This window comes from Oncorhynchus gorbuscha, linkage group LG25 (genome assembly GCF_021184085.1).
Source record: "Oncorhynchus gorbuscha isolate QuinsamMale2020 ecotype Even-year linkage group LG25, OgorEven_v1.0, whole genome shotgun sequence".
Taxonomy (NCBI): Eukaryota; Metazoa; Chordata; class Actinopteri; order Salmoniformes; family Salmonidae; genus Oncorhynchus; species Oncorhynchus gorbuscha.
The window spans coordinates 15,733,473-15,741,019 of record NC_060197.1 but is presented as its reverse complement, the minus strand read 5'-3'; the positions used below and the strand labels follow the sequence as shown (position 1 = coordinate 15,741,019).

The following is a 7,547-nucleotide window of genomic DNA, read 5'->3' as shown; positions in this document are numbered from 1 at the left end:
ATACAAAGGGCTTCCCCGCCACCGGGATTCTTTATAAGCTAATAAAGATCAAATGTGAACCAGTTGCAGATATTTGTTTTACTGGGGGGAGTCTTTTATTTGGAGTTATTTAGATAGAAAAAAAAAAAATGTGCAAGGAAGGATCCTAAACTTTATAGGGTATATCTCAGAACAGCATATCCATATAGAGCAAATGCTATAAGACAGGAGAGAGAGGGAGGGTCACTGAAATTATAAGCGGGCGAAATATAATTATCTTTATCAAAGGCGTGTGAATAATTTGTTTACTTAAATATTCATGACATGGAGTAAAGCATGGTATTGGGCTGTTGTGAGTATATTATTAACATTTCATAGGTCTTTGTGCTGGAATGCGGATAGGCTTCCTCTTCATAATTTAATACCCAGATGCATAATGAGCTATGTGATTAGTTCACGTGGAGAATTGGCCCAACTCCATTTTGAAGGCAGATAATTTACATTGTTCTCCAGAGTCCTGAATATAATAGGTTATTTAGTGCAATAAAATTAAATGCTACACATTTTATATTTCAGCTTACAAATCCCCATGGCGATATTCTGTTTTTGGAGATTCCCCCCCCCCCTCCTTATTCTTTCTTTCTATCTGTCTTTCTCTCTCTCTCTTTGTGTCTCTCAGAAACAATGCATTTTGAAATTGTTTAAATAAAACACATGTTTACCTACATGTTTTATTTAGAATGCACCGTGGCCAATTAACACCGTTCATTAGCAGAACTGAGTATTTGTTTTGAAAGTTTAACCAATCACTTTGTTATGCTAATTGTGATGTAATTTAATTTGAGTCCCGTAATGATGATGCCGCTATTATCCACATAAATGATGCAGTTAAGCAGCACCACGCTCATTTGCATGTGCTTGAAGGGGAGAGCTGAAACGAGGCGGCTCCGGTATCACTTTGCTGTAATTTTCCACCTCTGTTCACTCCCGCCCTTTGGATCGTCCTGGGCTGTCGTTGGCTATTGATGATCAGCACCATTATCAGATTTCAATTTTTTTTTTTACGGCAAAAGAGGGTGCCAACTGATTCCTAGAATTGTAGGATGTGGAAATTAAATCATCGAGAAAATGCAAATTATTCCTAAATCGACGTATCAAACGTTAAGTGAAGTCTCCGTAGAAACGATTGATTTGTATATATTTTTTTCTTCTTCTTCTTTTTTTTTGGGGGGGGGGGGGCAGAGGGAGGGAGGGATGGGGGGGGGGGTACCTCCTTGAATTCACATTTGCACATCAAAGTGGATCCTTTGTTGGGCGAGAGCTTAATTTTGTATCTATTGATTCCATCATCCATGGTTTGGACATTATGCAGATTGGGGTCTAGAGTGATTAGCTGGCTGTGTTTAAAATGGAAAGTAGCTGTTGTAGCTGGTACTGTAGTGGGGCGGGTAGCTATAGCTGGTAGTATTTTTAAATCAATTCCTAAAAAATCCTGAGAGAGGCAGGAGTGATCTCCGTTTGAAAACCTCCAGCTGGCTGTTTGGTGTGTGACTAAGCCACTGTTAAAGACTCCCTTTTATCTGGTTTTGTCCAGGGTTCGACTCTGGTCATTTTCTTCTGAAAAGATGATTTTTCTCCTGACCAATCTCCCCTGTTATGGACCTAATTGGTTACATAAATCTTGTCTCGGTATGAATGAGAAATGTTGGGGTCTTGTCAAGTGTAATCTTCACCCTTATTTACCAATTCATTAAGATCTATCGATGCAGGACTGGTGAGGGGGAATGACAACATAAATCAGGCCGTGGACATAATGACCCTAATCAGCCAGAAATAACTGGAAACGTCACAATGAGCTATGTCTCTGTATCGCTCTGGCTGGATCCCTCTCTCCTCGCTGCAGCTCTGCCCGCTGTCCCTCCGTCCGCTTTGCCGTCATTCGCTCCTCTGTCCCCCGTCGCCCCCCTCACCTTCCCTCAGAAGGAGCCGTAAGCACCTCTCTGTTGCTTGCATCAGTCAGGAAGTCCCATCTCACCTCACAGCTTGTTTTGTCTCAGGCCCCAGCAACAAAAGCAGACCATGTCACGACAGATAATTACATCAGAAAAATGCAATGAGAGATGAAATATGCGTCGGAGGAGTTGGGTAAATAGTCCCTGGTAGAAAGATGGACGTACAGGTTTCCAGCCACCGGTGAAAGTTATTTCTTCCCTGCTTCACAACGCTGCTGCGTCCTCTCTGTAGATATGATTGGAGCAGACAATGGGGCCTTCTGTTTTATAGGTCAATTACTTGTGATTAAGCGGGCTATGTTAATTAATGGGAATTTCCCAAAATGCAAACGAGGGCCTAGCTTGATGAGCTTTCGTCACTGTCTGCTTGTGGTCGCCCACTTTTGTGCCATCTCCTCCTCCTCACAGAAGGAGGTGCTTGATGGGTAAAATGTAAATGATATGGGAAAAGCTTAAGAGGAGAACTTACGCACTAACCACACATGAGGACTTAGAATCTCCTCCTCCCGTCAGTGCTCTGCTACTGTGCATTACAGACCCAGGGGGAGATAGAGAGAGAAAACACTCTCCATACACAGACAGGTGTAAATCTCCATTGACATCCGGAAACCTTAAGAACGTCGTGGATTTTCATCTCAGATATCATTAAAGACCAAGTTGAATATTTATTTCCCCGGGAACTTTTTTATGTATTATCATCGATTTATATTGAGTGTTTTCATATTTAAGGTGATTTGTAACCAATTGGATAATTAACTGGAACCATTGTTTTGTATATTAAAACACACTGTCTTAATGGAGTAAGACTGAATTATTTAAATGTACTTTAGGATATTTAGTACAGTGCAGACTTCCTTGGTTACGTTGGCACAATACATACATGCGCACACACACACACACACACACACACACACACACACACACACACACACACACACACACACACACACACACACACACACACACACACACACACACACACACACACACACACACACACACACACACACACACACACACACACACACACACAAAACACACACATGCTCCCAGACACTTACACACACTTGCGTACTTTCCCCTTTATCTCATTCTTTCTGTCTAGTCTTCTTAATGTAAACAGAATAGAATTAAGTTCGGAACATTCTCTCCACAGAATGACTGGGAACGACTATTTATCGTCAGCTGAAATGCTGAATTGAAATATGACTGAGGTTTTCTGAGCCACCAGACAGGTCTCATTGTGCTGCCAATAATGACGTGTGATACCGTTTCAGAGAATCATGTTCATCCTAAAAAAGAGAAGTCTATTATTCATTCATATTCATCCCTTTTCCCATTTTTTTCCCCAACCCCTGATTTTGTAAATATGATTTCTCCCCCTAAAGCAATCTCATCTTCTCGTTCCGTTGTGAGTCACTTTGAAATCCCTTTATCTGAAAGAGAAACCCTTACCATTATACACAGGTTTTTAGAAATAGTCATTAATGCTCTTTATGGTGTCCCTTCAGTGCCAAAAAGGAAGCTTTTATTTTCTGAAGCGGCTCGGTCTGCTCTGACTTGCCTATACTTAATCTCCACTAGTGTAGCTGTGTTGAACAGGACTTCAGTAGTGGCTGTTCTCTCCCTGATCCTGGCTCAATGCTTAGGGCTCCGGCAGAGGTAGCAATAAACCACAGTGACTTCCTTGGGCTGCGAGGGACGAGGAGCTTCGCTAGCGAATTACACCTCAAGCACAAACAAGCATCTTGGTCATGTGTAAGGGTTTATGTAAGCAACGAGCTGAGTGGTAACATTCAAATGAAATAAAAAATGTTTTTTTTTTTTAAACTTATTTCTTTAGATTGTTATTTCAACTCGGGGTTGGTGTTATCATTTTCTAAGTGCCAGCTCAAAGCCAGTGTTTTAAGTGGTTGATATCTGTCATTTTGATTTATTAAGCAATCTTAAGTGTTAAATATTTGAGCATAGCCAGGGCCCGGCACTTCTTTATTTTGAATGCGTTGTAACTTATGGCAATGATTAATTAATTTCACTGGAGCACAGAATATGTGATTATTTAAAACGGTATCCGTGTCTTGACTTGATCTGAACTGAAGGAGCCAACAGACGGTGAAATGTCATTTTTGTATTATTTTTCCAGTGAATGTAACGTTAGGAATTCCTACTACCTGAACTGTGAACTGATAATGAATAGACTTCTTGGATCACGGAGTTAGTGGTCAATTTGGTTTCTGAAATGGTCATCAGGCTTATTTAGACTGGAGTGCTGTTTCATATACAGTATCATGCAGGCACAATGAGAATGGATCAGTGTTCCTGACTGCAGAAAGACGCTGCAGAATCCCGGGAAAATCTCAAATGACACCCTATTCCCTATAGTGCACGACAAAAGTCCACTACAAAGTAGTGCACTATATAAGGAACAGGATTTCATAAGATATGAGGCCTATGTGACACCCTGCCACCTCACTTCAGTTTTGGGGCAGATGGAGACCTTTATGTGTCAAATAGGGGACAGTATAACACAGCACAGCTAGATAGATGGCCAGTGTTGTGTGTTTGGTACCTGATGAAGAGGGAGACGTGTTAGTTAATGAGGAAACATTAGAGGTTAAAGCATTGTGTGTGTGTTTGTGTTTGTGTGTGTGTATGCGTGTGTGCGTGTGTGTGTGTGCGCGCGTGCGTGCGCGCATGCCTGCATGTGGGTGTGTGTGAATTGTCTCTGTCCTCCCACATCAGTAGTCTCACTACAAATTCACAATCTCAGCCCTGAATGCGTAGTCAGGATTCTGTCTGGGATTCTTCACCTGATGGAAAAGACAGATTTGCACGGCGTAAAATTCAAGAGCAAACATTTACTCAGCCGGTGAGGAGTAGCAAGCAAGTCACCGTTACAGGGGGAAATAGACAAGAAAAGAGAAGTGACTTTAAAGATTCGCAAATAGTCTGTCTCTCTCACTGTATCTCAAATGATTCTCTTTCTATCAGACCCCGTAATAGGAACGTTGAAGTCATCCGTGATCTTTGACCTGCAGACGGATAAAATAAAGAGTTCCGTTTTCTCTCACCATCTCCCCTTAAACACTTTGTATGACTATTATTTTCCCTCCCTAGCTGTACACCTATAGTATTACCAGTGAATTACGCTGGCAATAACAGTCTGTGTCTGTGTAACTGATTCATATAATATGTGGTCTGGTACTTCTCATTGGAAGATTATGGCTTGAGGAAATGGCGTCAAATAGCTGGTGTGTTAAAATGCAGGACACTACCAATTTAAGGGATGTCAAACACACAGGCAAGGCAGACATCCCCGAGCCTTATTCACTCACTCATGCACTGTTCAACTCCTCCATAGCCCATAGACTCTGGATAGCGCTAGTCCAGTAAATATTGTTACTCTGGGTGGAGGACTAGATGCTTCCGGTCTAGTTGATTCTAGGACAGGCTGATCCCAGGGCAGACTGGTTGGTACCCCCGAGGGGTATAGAACATGGGTGAAGACCTGCGATAGACATACACTCACGTACACACATGTACGCCTAATGCACACACACGCACACACACACGCACAGACACGCACACACTGATACACACTTACCCTCTGGTGCCGTACGTTGTCACTATCCATCTCTCTCAGTGTGTACAGTGAGCCCTGACACTCCGGCAGTCACCACCACAGTCCGATCCTCTCTCTGTGGTCTGCAGCCAGGGTGGATCTAATTGACATTCTAATTGGCAGATTTGAATGCTGCCTTTAGATGGCTAATTAATTTGTCTCACCGCTGTCATTAAGGTTAAAGCACCATCTGATCTCTCAGAATATGATTAGCATATATCTGCATTGTCATTATTATCATTATCATCGGTTAGACACATGCACAGATTTTTGTGGAGGAGGGGGATATTCTACCATTTTCATTATTAAGATGGTTATTGTATTAATGTTTTGCATTTCCTTGATTGAAATGATAATATGATTCTCCCTTGTTTCTCGTTTAAGCAACATTTGATAGGTGGATTCACCTGCTTTTAACCATATTTCTCATTCCAGTTCAGTTTTTCTTATGATTTATGAATCATTTTCAAGTAAATTACATATAGTAAATTGAACCTGTCTTGTGGGTTAATAAAAATCGAATTGGTTTAATTTCAAAATCCCCAATTTTGAGTTGAGTTAGGTAACGCTTCTCATTGTATTAACATGTCATTAAAATATCCTTATTTTTCCCTCATATATCTTCAAGTTTTCCTCGCATCCATCGCCCTTCCCCCCAAAAAAATCTCCATTCGAATTTTCATAAAATCCTAGTAAAGGCAATCAGGCAGTCTTTCTCTGAATATTTGAAACATTGGGCATGTAAAATGTATGCCTAATTTGAATACTTATTAGCCGCATGATCTCGGCTGCTGCTTTGTGTTTCTGGGCTGAGATTCATCACTGGTTTGGGTGTCACACATTGTGCCAGTCTTACCCTCTCCGCTACGTCCTTCTCTCTCTCGCGACGCGCTCTCTCTAACACTCTTTCTCTCTCTCCCCCTCTATCTGCCCCCATTTCATGGTCACTCCTTTTATGTCTCTCTCTGTCCCCCCATCTCTCCCTCCCCCCTGTGTCTCTCTGTCCCCCCATCTCCCCCTCTCTCCCTCCCACTGTCTCTCCCTCTCTCCCTCCCTCTGTCTCTCTCTGTCCCCCCATCTCTCCCTCTCTCCCTCTCTCCCTCCCTCTGTCTGTCTCTCTCTCTCTCTCTCTCTCTCTCTCTCTCTCTCTCTCTCTCTCTCTCTCTCTCTCTCTCTCTCTCTCTCACACACACCACTAATGTGGCTGTGCCCTGTTTTAACAGGGAGTGTTTGTTCATAAGCACGTCTTGTTCACTGCTTATTTACTGTGTCCGGAGCAGCTGTCACCCTGCTCTGTGTAACTCCTGCTCCTGTTTGTTCTGCCCCGTATCCTGTTTATCCTGCACCCTGGACATCCTTTAAGGACTGTCTGCTGTTCGCTGGCTTTGTGGCTGGGTCTGCCCCTCATCACACAGTTACACAGCCTGGCCCTGTCATTCGAATGGCATTTACTGATGTGAGAAGGCGGTTATGTTCGAGGCAGAATCTGTTTCGTTACCTGAACTGTGAATTGATCATGTTTGGTTTCTGAAATAGTTTTTTGTTGAAGGCTTTTGAAGACTAGTGTGCTGCTGTTGTATATACAGCGAGCTCCAAAAGTATTGGGACAGTGACACACAAATATCATTCCCCAAGACCTGCTAACCTCTCGTCATTATTCACGATTCATTCAGGATTATCCTTAGTCATGGTAGTATCCACATTAATGTATAAGTGTTTAGAAACATATTCTATTATTATTTACAATAAAAGTGACTCCAAAATGACACAATATATTTTTTAACATGAATTTCTATTGGGCACAAAACGGTCTGAAACACAACCAAAACAAACAGCAAATGCATCCCACAAGCTTGATGTAATCATTGCGTGCTAGGAATATTCGACCAACTACTACACTTTTAACTACTTTAATACACCTATAAGTGAATTTG

At 42.1% G+C, this 7,547-nt stretch overlaps 1 protein-coding gene across 17 annotated transcripts in view; it reads left to right on the top strand.

The window, feature by feature from the left end:
- The window catches only part of LOC124013961 (forkhead box protein P2-like), a 116,798-nt gene that overhangs the window by 39,341 nt on the left and 69,910 nt on the right, over nt 1-7,547 (top strand). The window lies entirely within an intron of this gene.